Here is a 20,226-nt window from a genome sequence, read left to right as displayed (position 1 = left end):
AGTGCTCTGTAAATAGCACTATTTATTATTGAATTACTATAGCCTATTAGATTATAGAAGTAGAGAGGCAGATGTTACCCAAACTTCCAAACTGATTTTTGGGCATTCTTTAGCCAAATCTTGCAGAGGGTGTTTGGGCATTACTTAGATAACAGGAGCCTAAGGAAAGTACCCCAAACAAATGAAATTTAGGGGAAACCAGTGGTACCCATTATGGTTACCATGAACAAAGAGGATGACATTGATGGTGTACATAGAACTTGTGAATTTTTTTTTAATTTTTTATTTATTTATTTATATTTATTTTTGGCTGTGTTGGGTCTTCGTTTCTGTGCGAGGGCTCTCTCTAGTTGCGGCGAGCGGGGGCCACTCTTCATCGCGGTGCGCGGGCCTCTCACTGTCGCGCCCTCTCGTTGCTGAGCACAGGCTCCAGACGCGCAGGCTCAGTAGCTGTGGCTCACAGGCCTAGTTGCTCCGCAGCATGTGGGATCTTACCAGACCAGGGCTCGAACCCGTGTTCCCTGCATTGGCAGGCAGATTCTCAACCACTGCACCACCAGGGAAGCCCCAGAACTTGTGAATTTTAAATTGCATGCCCATGTGTTCTTTTATTAGATTTTGACAATCAGTGATACATATTATTATTCAGATACATTTTATCCTCTCTTTACAAATAGAGAGATTTAAACATGGAATGCCTGAGTGATTTGAGATAAATAAAGCTAATGAGTGCTGTCTTACCTAAATATATTCTTTTTTAAAGGGAGATAATAATCTTGACCTTCTATCACTCCAGGGTTCTATTTGTAATACAGACTATAACCTGGGCACCCAATAAATGTTTTCCAATATTAGCACTTGTGTAACAACAGTTCAGCATTTATCTGAAACAGTCCAGTTTTACTGTGATTTCTCTTCTCTGTGATGTCCAGGGCAAAGGCCATTTTCGTACTTTGAACTTAGCGAAGCAACCTTCCAAGTACTGAGCTTTGCATTTATTTCAGATTCAAATGCAGTCTCAAGTCAAGATTTTTTGCAGTGACAGAGTAACTCTTTCTATTCATGATTAGAAGGTGAGCATCACTTTTAGGGTATAGTAGACAGGCAGAGTGTATGATTTGCAGGCTCAGGTTTCCCTGAGTCATGAAAAGCCCATTTCCCCAGGCTCAGTCATCAGTTGATAGCTCAAGGTAGTAAGACTTCCCTTATCTCGGTGGATTAATCTGGGACAGGTTACATTTGTTACATCTCCAACATGACTCGACTTGTTCATTCTATGGCATAATGTGGTGGAAAAGCATAGGAATTTGCAGCCTGAAGATTTAGTTTTGAGTTCCAATTTGACCAGTTACTCCTAGTCATGTGAACATGGGCAAGCCATTTAATCTCTCAGAATCCCAATTTTTCTCAGCTGTAAAATGCAGATAACATGGAAACCTCACACAGGTGTTACTCAGATCAAATGGAACTGTATATAAGAAAACATTTTTTAAAATGCAAACCATGACATGCACTCTCATTTTGAAAATAACTACTCTTTTTATTACAAAAATAATAAATGTTCAGTATGGAACATTTTAGAACATAAAAGTAACCTGAAGGGGGCTTCCCTGGTGGCGCAGTGGTTGAGAATCTGCCTGCTAATGCAGGGGACACGGGTTCGAGCCCTGGTCTGGGAAGATCCCACATGCCACGGAGCAACTGGGCCCGTGAGCCACAATTGCTGAGCCTGCGCGTCTGGAGCCTGTGCCCCGCAACGGGAGGGGCCGCGATAGAGAAAGGCCCGCGCACCGCGATGAAGAGCGGTCCCCGCACCGCGATGAAGAGTGGCCCCCGCTTGCCGCAACTGGAGAAAGCCCTCGCACGAACCGAAGACCCAATACAGACAAAAATAATAAACAAATAAATAAATAAATAAAAAAGAAAATCCTTTAAAAAAAAAAAAAAAAAAAAAAAGTAACCTGAAAGGATAAAATAAAGATCACCTGTTGAAGGACCACCACCCACCCACCCCCACCCCACCCCCCGCCAGAGCAGTGGTTCACAACCTGTAACAGGTGTCAGAATCCGGAGGGCTTCTTCAAACATAGATCGCTGGGCTCCACTTTCAGTTTCTGATTTAGTATTTATTTCTGGGGTGGGCCCACGACTCTTCATTTCTAACAAGTTCCCAGGCGATGCTGATGTTGCTGATCTAGGGCTTATGCTTTGATAAAGACCAATCTAGAACTTCCCTGGCAGTCCAGTGGTTAAGACTCTGTGCTCCCAACGCAGGGCACGGGTTTGATCCCTGGTTGCAGAAGATACTGCATGCCAAGAAAAAAAAAAAAAAGATAATGACAAACCTAGTTCAAAACACTGATAACTTTATGCACATATGGTATATCTTGTATATTTTAAAAAATTATTTATTTATTAAAAAAAAAATTTTTTTTTTGACCGCGCTGTGCGACTTGTGGGATCTCAGTTCCCCGACCAGGGATTCAACCTGGGCCACGGCAGTGAAAGCCCGGAATCCTAACCACTAGGCCACCAGGGAATTCCCTGTCTTTTTAAAATAAAAACATTATTTCACACTATCGTGTAACCTGCCTGATTTATTCAACAAACTCCTCTTTTCCCATTCATTTTTCCATATGCATACTTTGTGCTGCAGCTGAGCAGGCCCAGAAAACAAGGAAGGAAGTGGCTGACCACCCGGCTGCTGTGAAAGATGAACGAGCTGGGATCTGAATGGAACACGTTATTGGAGAAGACTACCTCGTGGAGGCCGTGGAGATTCTGGAGCTGTACTGTGACCTGCTGCTGGCTCAGTTTAGCTTGATCCAGGCCACAAAGTGAGACCTATTGAACTTGCATCATTTGCAGGCTCAAAGGAATGACAAGGAATCCCTGCCACCTAGCGAGGGAGGGGGTGGGCTCTACCTTGTCGGGACTTTGTCAAAGAACACTGTCTCTACTTAATAGAGAACTAGTCCTGCTTGACAAGAATATGTCAGTCCACAGAGCCATTTTTAAAACCAAATAGTTGTATTTTTCCCTCTGAGCTGTAAAGATGTAGCATAAATGTGTAGAAAAGTTGGGAAATACAAAAAAGAGTCCATAATCACCAAATCTGGAGGTAAGAATTTTAGTATATTCCTTTCAGTCTATATGTCTGTATGTATCTATGTGTGTGTATATATACTAATATATACATATAGGTTTGTATTCTAATTTAAGTTTTAAAAAATTTTTTATTTAACATTATATTTTGAGTATTGTCCGTGGGGAAAGAGGGAAACATAAAACCCTGATATTTTTATGTTTCCTTCAGGGAACTGGATTCTGGTCTGTCTGAATCTGTATCTACTAATCTGGGTAGCTTCTCACCTCCAGTCAGAGATGCCTGAGTTGAAAATAGTTGTTTGACTGTTTTTAACTGCCTGTGTCATGACGTAGGTGAGGGTATCACTAGTGTTACTTGCTTGGTGTTTTAGGATTAATTGGGGGATCCTTTTTTCTCCTAAGGGTTAACCAAAGAAATATTTTCTTCTGTTGGTCTTTAAGTGAAAAATACTTTTTTTTTTAAAATGGCAATGGCAACAAATAAAACAAAATAAAACAAAACTTGAAACTGGGGGGGCTTCCCTGGTGGTGCAGTGGTTAAGAATCCACCTGCCAATGCAGGGGACACAGGTTCAAGCCCTGGTCTGGAAAGATCCCACATGCGCGGAGCAACTAAGCTCGTGCACCACAGCTACTGAGCCCGTGTGCCACAACTACTGAAGCCCATGAGCCTAGAGCTTGTGCTCTGCAACAAGAGAAGCCACCGCAATAAGAAGCCCACGCACCGCAACGAAGAGTAGTCCCCGCTCGCCACAACTAGAGGAAGCCCGCGCCCAGCAACGAAGACCCAACGCAGCCAAAAATAGGTAAATAAATAAATTTATAAAAAAACAAAAAACTTGAAACTGGGTTTCTTTTTCTTTTTTTTTTTTTGAAACTGGGTTTCTTTTGTGAGGGTTGGGGTGTTATAATTTATCAGGTGTTTAGAAATAGAGGTTTTAAGTTTCACATTTATCAGATACTTAAAAGCAAGGCACTTGTTTTATTGTTATTGTTGTTTTGAAGCTAAAAGAACATAATTCCAATGAGGTAACATGAAATTGGTTTTGCTATTTTGGTGGTTCTTCATCTAAAGCAAATTTGCCATAACCTGATGAATTTTGCCTTTATTTCTTTCTTGGTGATGGTTTGCTGCAGGTATCTAATTGGCTGTGGAAGAAGTACAGCTGAGAATTATGGTCAGCTGTGTCAAAGCAATGAGATTGGAAGTGTCAGCTCTTGGGTAGTACCATTTCCAGAGACACACATTATTTTTTAAACCAAGAAGTCTGGGAAAAGCAAATATGAGCAAACTCAGAACATATAATTTTGTGCAGACTGAAAGATGTTTAGAAATAAGTTTTGCATTAGAGGCAGCACAACTTTAAATAAAGCTTTTGGAGTAGAAAACTCAGATCTTTATCAAAAAGCTAGAGTCAAGAAAACTGAGCTGATTTCTTTACCAAGAAAGCATACATTTTCCTAAATGTAACTGGCCTAGTAATATGAAGGAAGTTAATCCAACTTAGAAGTTTCAACTTTTGAACATCTTAATCATGACCACATACATAATTCAGACAGACATTCAGCTGGGACACGGGGATGTGGCCACAATAGCTGTTTCAGGCTGGTGGGCACTCTCATCATTCAGGGTGTCCATTCTGATTGGATAGTGCCTTGTTGAATATGTTGACTATTACCTCTGACATAATTCAAAATGTTTATCCTGAAATCAGAATTCTTACCTCTAAATACTTTTTCTTGTGTTTATATTCTTCCTCTTATTCTACTTGGTTCCTTTGCCCTAGGACAAGGCTGTCTTATGATACAAGCAGGGCCCCTCCTTGTTGTTGCTAAATTATACATCTTTTAAAAATTATACATCTTGGGCCTTCCCTGGTGGTTAAGAATCCGCCTTCCAACGCAGGGGACGCGGGTTTGATCCCTGGTCAGGGAACTAAGATCCCACATGCCACGGGGCAACTAAGCCCGCGCGCCACAACTACTGAGCCCGCGTGCTCTGGAGCCTGTGCACCACACCTAGAGAGAAGCCCGGGCGCCACAACAAAAGACCCCGCATGCCACAACTAAGACCCGACACAGCCAAATAAATAATAAATAAAAAATAAAATAAAAACAAAAATTATACATCTTACATAACAGAGACTAGAAAAATGAAGTACTATGATTCAAAATTGAAAGACCACTTAAACTCTTTTTGTTTCTTATGCTCTTTATTTTGCAGCTAATGTGTAAATTGAACGTGAACACTCTACCCCAGGTTCTAGTGGAACAGTACCTGATAGAAATGGCTAAGAACTATAATGGCCCGTATAAATCCAAAGCAACCTTTATGGTCAGTACTTTTAAGAAGAGAGAATTGACTTAAAGCAAAGATTCTTACCATGCACCAGAAGATTTTTTTTTTAACTTAGGTATGTGGCTTCCAGAGTAGCTCTGGCAGGATTGTAAACAGGTGACATCTGCACCTTTTCTCCACCCACATACTTTTTCTAGCAGAGCTGGACTTCTGTGGTCAGATGACCCTTTTAAGTTATTAGCAATAGAGTGGAAAACAAAGATGAAGTTACCTAGTGTTATACCTAGAAGCGTATAAAATGTTTTTAGTTCTTAAGATCTCAGCTTTATCTGACGGTTATTTTGCATTTTAATAAAGAGCTCTTGGAATAAAGGCTACAAGATCCAAAGGCACAAGGCACCATCATTTAGCCTTGTTTCACAGTTTGAGTTCAGTAGTGAAACAACCCATATTCAGATCCTAGCTCCACCATTTATTAACTGTGAGACTTCAGGCAAGTGACTTATCCTCTCAAAGACTCCGTTCTCTGGACTGTAAGAAGGGGGTTAATAAGAGTTAAGAGTTATTAACAAATCTCATAAATATGTTGAGATGATTAAATGAGCTAATATGTATAAGGAATTTATATGCAGTACCTGGCACATAGCAAACATAATCAAGTTTTGCTTTTCATCCTCATCATTATCACAGAGGATGGATGAAGCTTCCAAAAGTGGTCATGAATTATTTTAGGGCAAGAGAAATTTCTCCCTAACGCCCTCAAATTGGCAGCATGTACCATGTTGGATTGTGATTAAAGGGCACACCTGTCTTTTCTGATGCTTTGCTCTTGATGGTTTCCTGAAAGGGACTCTTTTTTTCTTTTCCAAAGAATATGTGGTTTGTTGAAAAATGACATGTTGTAAAAAAAATGTAGACAATACAGAAAGGGACTAAGAAGAAGTAAAAGCCACATGAAATGCCACCAGAGTTGTGCCTAAGAGCTCAGTCTCTGGACCACTTCTTCTTCCCTATTCTCTAGGTGATTTCATCCAACATTGTAGTTTTTAATCCCATCTTTGTGGTGAGGACTTCCACATGTTTATCACTAGCTAAGGCCTCTAGGCTGATATGAACTCCAGGCTGATGCATTCACCTGCCTTTTTTTTTTTTAATTAATTAATTTATTTATTTTTTGGCTGTGTTGGGTCTTCGTTTCTGTGCGTGGGCTCTCTCTAGTTGCGGCGAGCGGGGGCCACTCTTCATCGCGGTGCGCGGGCCTCTCACTGTCGCGGCCTCTCTTGTTGCAGAGCACAGGCTCCAGATGCGCAGGCTCAGTAATTGTGGCTCACGGGCCCAGTTGCTCCGCGGCATGTGGGATCCTCCCAGACCAGGGCTCGAACCCGTGTCCTCTGCATTGGCAGGCGGATTCTCAACCACTGCGCCACCAGGGAGGCCCGTCATCTGCCTTTTTTCTTCTTCTTCTTTTTGGCCATGCAGCACAGCCCGCGGGATCTTAGTTCCCCGACCAGGGATGGAACCCGCGCCCCCTGCATTGGAAGTGCGGGAGTCTTAACCACTGGACCGCCAGGGAAGTCCCTCGCCTGCCTTCTTGATATCTTCACTAGGATGTTTCAGATGCAGCTCAAACTTACCATGTCCAAAAGTGCTCTCACCCTTTCCAAGAATGTACTCATTCTATAGTTAGTGGTAATTCTATGCTAGGGGAAAATCTTGATATCTTCCCTTTCTCTCAGCCCTTAGCCCAACCAATCTTCAACGAATCCCAGTTACTCTACCTTCCAGAATTCTGTCACTTCTCACCATCTCCACTGACAGTACCACGATCTAACCTGCAATAGTCTCTGGTCTGGATGATTGCAGTACCCTCTTAACTGGTTTTTCTGCTTCTACCCCTTTTCCCCATTAACTGATGTACAATGCAGCAGTCAGAGATCTGGTTAGTACGTAGGTCAGATCATGTAACACCTCTGCTTTTAAAACTCTCCAATGGCTTTTTATTTCACTTAGGATAATAGGCAACGGCTTTCCTATGACTGAGGAGGCCACCCACACCTACTCTCACCTCTTCTCTCTCACCTCATTCCCTCTACTCTCCACTTGTTTACTCTGCCTCAGCCGCACTGGCCTCCTCGTGCTTCTTCAAACACACACCTGCTCCCTCCTCAGGACCTTTGTACTTTGGGACTCTGTGTTCTCTAGCTCTCCTCCTGGTCCCTCCCTCACTTTCTTCAGGTCTGTATTTGAATGTTCTCTTCTCTGCAAAGCCCTTCCCAGCTACCTTCTCTTCCCTCTTCACTGTTTTATATTTTTTCTCTATCAATCTTATCTCTATCTAACACACTGTTATCGTTCACTTAGTGATCTTGTTTCTTATCTGTCTCTCCCCCTGCAATATCAGATCCACGAGGACAGGGACTTTTGTCTGTTTTGTTCACTGTGGCATTCCCAGCACTATGCCTGGTTTATATTACAAGGTCAATAGATTTTGTCAAATGAACAGATACATCCAGAGTTTACCACTGCTTAAAGTATGATAAACTTTCTTGTAGACATATCTATGCATATTGACATCTAGCTCTTTTTTTTGACATCTAGCTCTTAATCACTGGTGTACCACAGTGTCTGACCTCATAAGCACTCAAAACACAGCCACTGAAACAGAGAGAAAGAAGAAGTATGTGGGCCAGAAAGCCTGAAGTTTGCTGTAACTGTCATTGACTTACCCTGGACTCTAAACTTCATGAGGGCAGAAACCATGTGTCCTTGCTCGCTGTTTCTTCCCCCGGGTTTCCAAGAGTGCTTGGAGTGTAGTAGGTATGCAGTGAACAAATGTGTAGTAAATTGAGAAGCCAATGTGATTCTTGCCTCAGGCTGAAGCCCCAGCAGGCCTGGTTAATACTGAATTCACCAAGGATGTCAAGAAAAGTGCTCTTTGCAGAGGAGGTGGAACTGTAGCAGGAATGGGTGATCCACTTGGGGCATCGCCAGTATTAGCAGCAGGGCCCTCACCTGTGTCATCTCCAGCCCCTTATTTCTCATCCCTTTCTCCTGAAAGACAGGTCAGTATGGTTAGAGAAACTGAATCTGGAATGGGACTCCAAGCAGCGCTAGAACGTATTTCTAAATGGGCTTTTGAATAGTAAAATGATCTTTGTGAAGTTTTTTTTTAAGGCCAGGGAGCATATTTGCAATCATTTAGCTGATATTTGATGTGTTTTTATGATGAATTCATGAGAAAATAGGGCTATAGTCTTATATCTACCTCTTGACAATACCACAGTATAGACTGCAAAGAACATTTTTAAGAGCTGGTCAATTTTGAAAGTCTTTAATGTGTAGTGATTTAGAGTAGATATATTTAATTACTATGTAGTGAAAACAATTTTCTCTTATGTTGAAAATAGTATAAAAATCTCATAACTTTGTGTACATAATTCTGGAGAAGTCAAAAAAAAAACACTAAAGAACCGTATGCATTAATTATTTTTACTCTTTGTTCCTTCGGTATGAAGTAAAGAGAAATTGTTTTATTCTTTTCGCCTTGCTAAGCATTTCTGACCTCGTGAAGCTCTTTTTTAAAAGATTTTATATTTCAGACATAATTTTTTTTTAATTTATTTTTGGCTGCGTTGGGTCTTCGTTGCTGTGCGTGGGCTTTCTCTAGTTCCGGCGAGCGGGGGCTACTCTTCGTTGCGGTGCGCGGGCTTCTCATTGCGGTGGTTTCTCTTGTTGTGGAGCACGGGCTCTAGGCGCGCGGGGTTCAGTAGTTGTGACACGTGGGGTCAGTAGTTGTGGTTCGCGGGCTCTAGAGTGCAGGCTCAGTAGTTGTGGCGCACAGGCTTAGTTGCTCCGCAGCATGTGGGATCTTCCGGACCAGGGCTCCAACCCATGTCCCCTGCCTTGGCAGGCGGATTCGTAACCACTGCGCCACCAGGGAAGCCCTCAGACATAATTTGACTCTGATTTTCCTTGCTGAAATTTTTGTCTGAACCACCTTGTGTATTGCTCAGCTTCTAGGAATTCAAGTCCTCTGCTCAAAAATAAAACAAAGAAAACTTTATTGTGAAAAATTTAAACATATACAAAATTAGAGCGAATAATATAATGAACTTTCATGTAATCATCCCTCAGTTTCAACAGTTATCAATATTGTGCTGCTTTTATTTCATCTACCTATCTCCCTCTTTTTTTTTTTTTTTGAGAGAGAAGGAATTTAAAGTAAATCTCAAACATTATGCCTATAATTTCATCTGTAAATACTTCAGTATATATGTGTAACACATACCCTTTACTTTCATAATATAAAACAATGTCATAATGGTTCTGAGGAAGTCGATTTTGAAGCTCTTAACCGAGACTTGAAATGCTGATGAAACCACCTAATTCCTTAGTCCTGGATTGACTATTTGTTTGGCAATCAGGGCTCCTGGACACCAATTTTAATGTGGCCACCTGTGTGTGGGTCTGAAGTTTTCTCATTTACAATCTCTTCCATCTCTTAAACTTTATGGTTCTCTGTCTGCCTCTCCTTGGGATAAGGCACCTCACCCTGGCACCTGGTCAAGTCCTAGATCATCCTCTGGCATGTGTGAATAGCTTGGCGGAGGAGTTTGGTGTTCCCTGAACTGGGTACCAGGAACTGGCTGCCCCAGTTACTGTGGATGTCCCAACACTTCTTGGACTTCCCAGGCTAATTTTAAAGCAACTTGTAGGACTGACTGATTTTAAAAGAACAAGGATGGGGCTATGCACTTAAAGGAAATGTAAACCATTTTACCGTGAATCCTTCCAGGGAAATGACGGTGCCCATACTAAGGAAATAAAATTACTTGAGTAGGAAACAATGAGTCAGAAGCCCTGTTCTGTTTCTGGATGGTGCATCCTTCTCTGGTGGCCTCAGTTGTTTTTTTCCTTCCAGTTTATTGAGACATAATTGACACACAGCACTGTATAAGAATAAGGTGTACAGCATGATGATCTGACTTACATGCATCATGAAGTGATTATCACAAGCTTAGTGAACACCCAGCATCTCAAATAGGTACAAAATTAAATTTTTTTTTTCTTGTGATGAGAACTCTTAGGATTTATTCTCTTAGCAACTTTCATTATCATGTCGTACATAACATCCCTAGTACTTATTTATCTTATAACTGGAAGTTTGTACCTTTCGACTGCCTTCATTCCCCCCTCCCCTAAGTCCCCCTCCTCAGTTTTGTCTTCCTAAACAGGAAACTGGCACCATTTCCTCAAGTTGGGGTTTGAGGTGGTTGCAGTCTCATATCTGGTAAGATTTTTCACTCCAAAGGTGCCAGCCTAATATAGAATCATTTACACACCAAGTACAGCTACTCTAGAAAAAACAAAATATTGTGACATAGGGACTTCCCTGGTGGCGCAGTGGTTCAGAATCCGCCTGCCAATGTAGGGAACATGGGTTCGAGCCCTGGTCCGGGAAGATCCCACATGCCGCGGAGCAACTAAGCCCGTGCACCACAACTGCTGAGCCTGCGCTCTAGAGCCCGTGGGCCACAACTACTGAGCCTGCGTGCCACAACTACTGAAGCCCACGTGCCTAGAGCCCGTGCTCTGCAACAAGAGAAGCCACCGCAATAGAGTACCCCCTGCTCGCCACAACTAGAGAAAGCCCGTGTGCAACAACGAAAACCCAATGCAGCCAAAAATCAAATTAATTAATTAAAAAAATATTGTGATGTAAAACATCTCAGGTGGCACTTTGGGTTGCCTCTTTTTTTTTTTTTTTTTTTTTTAAATACAGCAGGTTCTTATTAGTTATGGGTTTCCTCTTTTTAAAAAGTCTTTAAAAAGCTAAGAGGAAGCTTGTCAGAGCCTCGTATCCTCTGGGCTTTGGTCTTTACTTTGAAGGAACATATAGCAGATTTCTAATGCTCTTGGTAGGAGGTCAAAGCGTGTATGGAGTTAGCTGTTGGAATATTAATTTTTACATCATTTCTGGTTTTTGTTATAACTGTAGGATTGATTCCTAAAACCTTTTCTCAGGCCAGGATAAATTGTGCTTAGGGGCCACCCTTAAAAGAATTGTAAAAATGCTTTTTGTGAAAACATTATATAGACACAGAGGGACTAATTTTACTCTGTCTCTCAGGCTTATTTATAGATTCAGGTGACTCAAAAGATAGCAAAACAGGCCAGTGGAACTGCCTCTTTGACTCACGTCAGTGTATTTCCTCCAGGGTTGCATACCCTCTTTCCTTTCCTTTCTAGGCTGAGGGCTCTGGCACGTGGAGAAGCAGGAAGAGTTCCTTGTGAAAGACGCTGACCATGTTTCTGTAGTGAGAGCTTTCCCCATGCGCTGCAAAGGTCATATGGCTTCAGCTGCTGATACCGAGTCACTTAAGAACCCTGCTGCATCTAGGCCCAAGAGAACAGGTCCCCTTCTAGTACCACAGATTCCAACTGACATTTCATGTCTTCCAAAAACCATCTTTCACTGCTCTGGCGCCCAGTGACCTCTCATATTTCTGATTTTGGGGAACTAGGACTTACCTGCTGAGTAATAATATCACTGATATTTTTCTGGATTAAAAAAAATCCAGTTTTCCTCAATGAGATTATAATAATCTGCAGGGTAGGGACTGTCTCTTTTGCATTGTCTACTACATATTCTGTGCAGCCAGGGCAGTGTGGTGTAGTGTAAAGACTCAGGCAGCACATTCATTGAATGATTATTGTATGGACTAAAAGATACATCCAAAGTTGGACAATCTAGATTTGAATCTGATCTCTGCTGTTTGAAGCTGTGACAAATCATTTAATTTCCCTGAGCTTCTGTTTCCTTGTATCTAAGATAGGGATGATAATATTTATCCTAAAGAGAGCTAATATCTATTGAGCCCTTACTTAGTGCCACCTGCTGTTTCTAAATACTTTAAATGTATCAGCTCATTTAATGATCATATCAGCCTTAAGATGCTGATGCTACTTTTTTTTTTTGGCCATGCCATGTGGCATGTGGGACCTTAGTTCTCCAACCAGGGATCAACCCCATGCTCTCTGCAGTGGAAACGTGGAGTTGTAACCACTGGACTGTCAGGGAAGTCCCAAGATGCTGGTGCTACTATTAACTCCATTTTACAGACGGGTACACTGAGGTTCAGAAATGCTCAGAGTTGTTAGGTAACTTGCTGAAGGCCACACAATGAAGAGAGGAAGAGCAAGTTTAAATCCAGGCAGTCTAGCACCAGAAAACAACACTTTTAACTACTATGCTATAGTGCCTGCATGGTTTACAAGCTCATGGTGGGTGAGAAGCAAATGAATCAATATATATGAAAATATTTTTGTAAATTGTAAGACAGAACACACTACTGCACCAGTAGTAGGCAATCAGTAAATGCTTTGGTTGAATTGTGAGGTGGCACAAAAAGTGTTTATACTTATATTCTCATGATACTTGATACTTTTCAAAGTGCTTTCACACATTTGAAACCTCTGGATAATAAGCCACTTAGAATCCATTTTGGAATAAAGCAAGTCATAAATAAATATTGGACAGCTGAGGAAACAGGTTCAGAGATATTAAACACTTTGCTCAGGGCACAAAGTCAGTTAAACCCAGCCAGGACTGACATCTGAGTGGTCTGACTCCTGGAGATGCCTCTTCAGTTTTGTTTTTGGTTTTTGTTGTTATTATTTGTTAAATTGAAGCATACAAGTTATCAATAATAAACAAAACCATAAAAACAATGATCTTTTTTCCCCAGCCATTATCTATTGCTACAAGTTTGTTGAATCCTTTCTGGCTGTTGCTGTTTTCAAAACAAAAATCTGGGACTTCCCTGGTGATGCAGTGGTTAAGAATCCACCTTCCAATGCAGGGGACACGGGTTCAAGCCCTGGTCTGGGAAGATCCCACATGCTGCGGAGCAACTAAGCCCGTGCGCCACAACTACTGAGCCTGTGCTCTAGAGACCACGAGCCACAACTACTGGGCCCGTGCGCCTGGAGCCCGTGCTCCGCAACAGGAGAAGCCACCACAATGAGAGGCCCGCGAACCGCAACAAGGAGTGGCCCCCACTCGCTGCAACTAGGGAAAGCCCACGCACAGCAACAAAGACCCAACACAGCCAAAAATAAATAAAATAAAATAAATTAAAACAAATAAAAACAAAAATCTCCTTTAGTATTTGGATCCATAAAACTACATTATCTTATAAGGACTTTTTTTCCCCCAAAATGTGAAAGTCTTTTTTTCCAAATAAAAATACAGTATGCTTATTGCAAAAAAAAAAACGTAATAAAGAAAATAAAAGTCCTCTATAATCCCACCATCCAAAGATAATCATTTTTACATTTTAGTTTTATCCTTCAACATTTTTTCTATGTATATATACACTTTTTACAATCTCATTTTATAATACTATTTTTAAAAATTTTATTTTATTTATTTAGTGCTGCGTTGGGTCTTTGTTGCTGCGCGCGGGCTTTCTCTAGTTGTGGCGAGCGGGAGCGACTCCTCATTGCGGTGCGCGGGCTTCTCATTGCGGTGGCTTCTCTTGTTGTGGAGCACGGCCTTTAGGTGGGTGGGCTTCAGTGGTTGTGGCTTCTGGGCTCTAGAGCTTAGGCTCAGTAGTTGTGGTGCACGGGCTTAGTTGCTTGGCAGCATGTGGGGTCTTCCCGGACCAGGGCTTGAACCCGTGTCCCCTGCATTGGCCAGTGGATTCTTAACCACTGTGCCACCAGGGAAGCCCTATAATACTATTTTGTAATATGTTTTAAAAAATCTGCCATACCCTGCTAATAAAGATAGAGGTATAGCTTCATTTTTATTGGCAGCATAGTATTCTACTTTATTGATGTGCTGTAATTCATTTATCTGAAATTTGAGGTTATGTTTGAGTAGATGGGCAGTAAGTTTTCCCAAACTTTAATAGCCAGCCACAGAAACCAAAGATCCCAGGATAATGATGATTATGCTATATATTGGGTCAATTGCTTTTAATTTTCAGTTGCATTACAAGAGGAGCTTGGTAATTATAAAGATAAATATAAGTAAAAAAATACATGAAGAGGGTTTACATTTTATAATGTCTGTCATTTTCTCTTTAATGTTCTGCCACTTGGCGTGGTAGAATCCAAGCGTCTTCCTGTTTCTTAAGAAGATAGTTTAACTTTTCTTTTGTGGTTTGCAATGGTAAACACTTAAATTCGACTTCTAAGCAAATTTTTGTGACTTGCAAACAGAATGCTGTAGGTAACTGCTTTGGAACTTTCAAACTCCTTACTTTTACAGGAGCCCCATACTGTACTTTAGCATGTATAGCTATACCTCAGTGAAATCTGCATTATGGCATTATTATGGTGTTCTAGTTTTACACTTTACTTGCCCTGTGATCAAGAGCTGCACTATACAGTAGTGCATGGAGGGGATATGAGGTGACTGAATTCCATAAGCATTCTGCTCCCCAAATCATTTGCTCTTGGTTGATACCACTCTGAGTGTGGGGGAGGGTGAGTGGGTACCTACAATTTTCTAACTCGTAAGGTGGTACCACATAGACAACCCCAGTGGGGGAAGGGAGAGGGAGGGTCGTTTAGCAAGTTACAGCTTCTCTGAGCCTCAGTCTCCTTATTTGTAAAACTAAGTTACTTATGCGTGTCAAGTCTGACTCAGGAGGTTGTCGCGAGGGTCAAATTAGATTACATATATGAAGATGCTTTTATAAACAATGTGATATCAATATTTAATAATGAAAAATGATAATTACTATTATTACGCCCTTGGCCTCCTTTCTTTACTGCCACTTGGCATGCCCCAGTAGTTCAAGAACGAAATTGTACAGGCGGGCCTACTCAATTCAATTTTTGTAAACTGTTTTGAAATCCCCTGAATGAAACCAGCAAAGTAAAAAAGTACAACCTCCTGCCGATGACAGGTCCTAAACTCAAGATTTGTGGTTAGTTCAGTTCTCTTTGTCATCTAGCTAAGTGCTCTGCTTTATTCACTTTCAGGGATACTTTATTGCCATTTCATCTGAAGGAATGGAGGGTCACCTTTCCTTTAAACGGGCCAAGATATCTTGGCTCTCTTTACATAAACATGGAAAATATTCGTGTCAGGTGTTAGTGATTATTTATCAAGCCAGGACCTGTATGGTTGGACTGTTTTTGGCTCAGGTCATTAGTGCATGGAATCACAGTCAGAAAGCCCATTCTGGAATGGTTTTAGCTATCACTAGTCCAAATCCTCTCTTTTTTACATTTGAGGAAATTGAAGCCCAGAGAGTTTAAATATCTTTTTCAATGCACAGGTTGAAAGGTGATACTGGGCTTGGAATCTATTCTTCTGTGTCATCCTCTCTTTTTATTTTTATAAAATACATTGCAAAGATGCCATAAAAACCTCAGAATCCAAGACCACTTGGAGCATGTTCCTGAAGTTAACCTAAAGAGAAAGCTAAGGTCTCAAACGTGATAGGTGAGAATTTGGGGCTCTGGTGGATTAGGACCAGCACAGCCTAGTTCAGTGTTCTCCGCCCGCACCTGCCTCGCCTCCCCACTTCCTTCGCTACCTTGCTAGCCCCACCCTCTTCAGGTGGCCCCGCCACTTCCTGGTAGCCCAGCCCACCCCCCAAAGCGGAACCAATGTCCGTGGGCTCCGGGGTCGACCGGATCTTTCTCGCTCAGACTCTTCGCAGCGGTGACTCGGCAGCAGCGTCTCGCGTCATCAGTGACAGCCCCGTTCCTTGCTACGCTTTGCGTCGCTCTGGCAGGAGCAGTCACCTCCTCCTTGGCAAATAGTCCTCGGCGGGGTCCCAGTTCTTGGATAATAGGAGAGGGGAGGCACGAGAAGTTGCGGTCAGGAGACGCGGGATCGACAAGCAGAGGGAGATAGGGACCGAAGTTTCTGCGATAGTGTGCAAAGTTAGTTAAAAACTCCTTCCGACCTAAGGATCCCTCCGCCTGCAGTAGCGGTGGTGAGGCCGAGGGAGCCGCCATTTTGGATGTTCGGTTCCTGCTGCCACTGCTACCGCCGCCCCCGGAGCTGCAGGTTTCATTCGAGGTTTCGGGCCGGTGAGTGTCACTCGCGGCGCTAAGAGCGTATTGCCTTTTTTACCCCGCGCCTGCCGGGAGCGCTCGGCCAGAAGCTTCCTGTCAATCCCAGGTGTCCAGTCCCAGACCGTGGGGGGTGAAGAGAGGAGAGAAGCTGGGCCAGGAGGGGCCCGGAGCTCAGGGGTTGTTACGACTTCTTGAGCGCCGACCCCAAGGCGTCAGACCGGGAGGGTCCGCGCGCGGCTGCGTTCCTTGCTGTGGCGTTGCCCGGCCGGTGCGGGCCTCCTTGGACCCATTGACTTTCTCAGGCTGCGCTCCTCCTTGTGGGGCTCATTCAGAGAGCCTTGGGTTTGCGGGGCGGGTCTCACCCCCGCGTGTCTTCTCTATGCCACGTATCAGCGTTCTTGTATCTTGTACCTGGGTCAGGTCTTTCGTGGATCTCTCTTCAGCACTTGCAAATGCTCAGTTAAACGTCGTCTGCGCCTGCATTGCCGTTCTCTTCAAACTGGACATTGGCCTCGCTTCTCTCTAGCCTTCCCACCAACTTCTTTCCCAATTTTCCGGGCTTTTTTTTTTTTTTTTCCTCCTCTATTTTCTTAAACTCACCTGCGAATACACTGCTTACCCTTCTCTCAAACTCCTGATCCTGCAGGCGTCGATAACTAATAATTCTCCCGGTCTTGACCGCTTGACAGAGTCGGGACGTTGGTTGTGTTTCCTTGTTAGGTGTAGGAGATTCGTCGAACCACTCGCTCAGAGTGTACTTCAGCAGTAAATGTTTATAAAGCTCATTAAAGGGCTTTTGGGGGGAAGGTGGTAGGGAGAGGCTGTCAAATGTTTTCTCATTTGTGGATTCCCTTCCTATGCTGAATACTTAGCTTTTGGGTACTTTTTGACACTTAGTATTTTTCTTAATGTTGTATATCCCTGCCCATGGAAATCTGCCTGTGAAAAATAATTTTTTTTTTTTGAAAAAGAATCTTAATCTGACATTGGTAGAAAGGAAAGTAACTTTTTTGGGTACTGTAGGGATTAGTTAACAGAAGAGAGGAGTGAATGAAAATTTCTTAGTGATTTTAACTTTCAAGTGGTTTGTACAGTAGTGTTCTTCGTTGACTAACTCTAAAGATACTTGGATTGACTTCGAGTATCGGATTTTTCTGGGGATAGTTGGATTTTAAATACTCACTTTTACTGTTCTCCATAGTGCTTGTCAGGCTGTATACCCCTTAACTTTTGTTTTAAAAATATAGACTCTCCAGGTACCCATAATTTCACCACTTTTATTCTACTCTTAACGTATGTTTTGCAGTATAGCATGCTTGAATAAAAAGCATTTCACTGCAGTTCACTGATTATTTCTTACATTTCAAGTTAGGTGTGATTGAGTCACCTCTATTTCACCTCAGCCTGCGTTTTAACATCTGCAAAAGAGAAATAACTTATTTGAGATTGTAGCCTAGTGACTGCTGAAACTTAAATTTATAACTTGAACTGTATCAAATCTTTTAATACTTCTAATCCATGTAAAAGTGCGTTGTTCTTATCAGGTTATTATCAGGTAGATAAATTCCTGTACTAGTCCTATGATGTCTTAGTAGAAGAGTGAATGTTTTCATTGTAAATAGTGTTCTTGTTATTTGTTTTAAGGAGACTTTTCAAAAATTTATTTACTATTTGTGTATTTACTCTGAAGCTATGGAGTTTCTCTTATGGTTTAAAGAACTGTCAAACAGAACATATATGGAATCCTCACTCATTTACTAAGTATCCCCTTGTAGTTGTTACTGAAATGTTCCATCTCTGAGATACACTTTTATATATATTTTTTATTTTATTTATTTTTTAAATAAATAAATAAATTTATTTATTTATTTATCTTTGGCTGCGTTGAGTCTTCTTTGCTGCGCACGGGCTTTCTCTAGTTGCAGTGAGCAGGGGCTACTCTTGGTTGCAGTGTGTGGGCTTCTCATTGGGGTGGCTTGTCTTTGTTAAGGAGCACGGGCTCTAGGTGTGCGGGCTTCAGTAGTTGTGCACATGGGCCCAGTAGTTGTGGCTCGCGGGCTCTAGAGCGCAGGCTCAGTAGTTGTGGCGCACGGGCTTAGTTGCTCCACGGCATGTGGGGTCTTCCCAGACCAGGGCTCGAACTGTGGCCCCTGCCTTGGCAGGCGGATTCTTAACCACTGCGCCACCAGGGAAGTCTCTGAGATACGCTTTTAAAACAAGCTATTGGAAGAGCTATCAGATACGTGTTATTTACTCAGTTCATTTCATGGTATTATGTACTGGTATTTAAATGTCATTCATTCTTAGGTAGTTTGCATTCAATTGGAGAAAGCGTCCTTTGCCTTGCAAATGATAAGTAAAGTGTTTATTTTAGTGCACACTTTAAAAAATTTTATTATTATTTTATTTATTTTTGGCTGCGTTGGGTCTTTGTTGCTGTGCGCTGGCTTTCTCTAGTTGCAGTGAGCAGGGGCTACTCTTCGTTGCGGTGCGTGGGCTTCTCATTGTGGTGGCTTCTCTTGTTGAAGAGCATGGGCTCCAGGTGCCCGGGCTTCAGGAGTTGTGGCCCGCGGGCTCTTCAGTGCAGGCTCAGTTGCTTAGTTGCTTAGTGCAGGCTTAGTTGCTAAGCGGCACGTGGGATCTTCCCGGACCAGGGCTCGAACCCATGTACCCTGCACTGGCTGGCGGATTCTTAACCACTGTGCCACCAGGGAAGCCCCTATTTTAGTGCACCTTTGATTGATCAGCACATACTTGAATGTCTACTTTGTCTAAGGGGTTGTTGGGATTATACTTGAAATAAACATTGTTTAGGAAACCTCAGTTTATTTTCTTTTGGAGCAGTTGCTTGTTCTTTGATCTGTTTCACTGACAGCAGTTCTAGATTTGAAGATGAATTTTAGAGTGAAACTATAAAGTACAAAAATTGTCAGCAATGCCTTGGTGATATTTCATCTCACTATTTTTAAAGTAGTCTTGAAATCAGTCATGTACAAAAACAAAAACTCAGGTTTTTATGTGATTTGTAACAACTCTTTATGCAAATTGAAAAAGTTGAATTAGTATTTTCCAAAAGATTATTTTTTAATTAAAAAAATTGAATTGGGAAAATACATACCAAAACAGATTTTCAAAATGCTTAATCCCCTTATTTGCATTTGCTGAGGATTTAAAATTTTTGTGTATACAGCAGGATTTGATATCAAAACTTTAAAACTCTTATTTAGATTTAGCTTCAGAAAATCTAAAGCTATTACCTTTCTTCAAACTGCAGCAACTTGTTTATCTGTTTTCGGTGCTTGTCATTCAGTCTTCCTTTATGAATCGTTCTCAGTTGATTTTGGCGTTCTTTCATCCCGTTGTTACATTCAGTTTCTTTCATGCAGGATGGTATTAAAGTAGCAAGCAGTTTTAAAATTAAGGGAACATATAGATTTATCTAAGCTCTTATGTTTTTTGGCTTATAGGTTTTGAAAATCATCTTTGTTAGAAAGTATTAGGATTTTTCCATTTGCTTTTTTTAAAAATTAATTTTTGGCTGCATTAGGTTTTCATTGCCGCATGTGGGCTTTCTTTAGTTGCGTCGAGCGGGGGCTACTCTTCGTTGCGGTGCGTGCGCTTCTCATTGTGGTGGCTTCTCTTGTTGCGGAGCATGGGCTCTAGGTGCGTGGGCTTCAGTAGTCGTGGCACCTGGGCTCAGTAGTTGTGGCTCGCAGGCTCTAGAGCGCAGGCTCAGTAGTTGTGGCGCACAGGCTTAGTTGCTCCGTGGCATGTGG

The 20,226-nt window shown here is 42.1% G+C and overlaps 1 protein-coding gene across 1 annotated transcript in view; it reads left to right on the top strand.

Moving 5' to 3' along the window:
* Window positions 1-16,130: 16,130 nt before the first annotated feature.
* The window catches only part of AP1G1 (adaptor related protein complex 1 subunit gamma 1), a 78,777-nt gene continuing 74,681 nt past the window's right edge, over window positions 16,131-20,226 (top strand). The window contains exon 1 of the mRNA XM_007198222.2: window positions 16,131-16,465. The gene's annotated coding sequence lies outside the window, so the exon portion shown is untranslated. The remainder of the gene's footprint in view (window positions 16,466-20,226) is intronic.

This window comes from Balaenoptera acutorostrata, chromosome 19 (genome assembly GCF_949987535.1).
Source record: "Balaenoptera acutorostrata chromosome 19, mBalAcu1.1, whole genome shotgun sequence".
NCBI lineage: Eukaryota > Metazoa > Chordata > Mammalia > Artiodactyla > Balaenopteridae > Balaenoptera > Balaenoptera acutorostrata.
The sequence above is the reverse complement of the archived record's forward strand: the minus strand, read 5'-3'. Positions and strand labels throughout refer to the sequence as shown.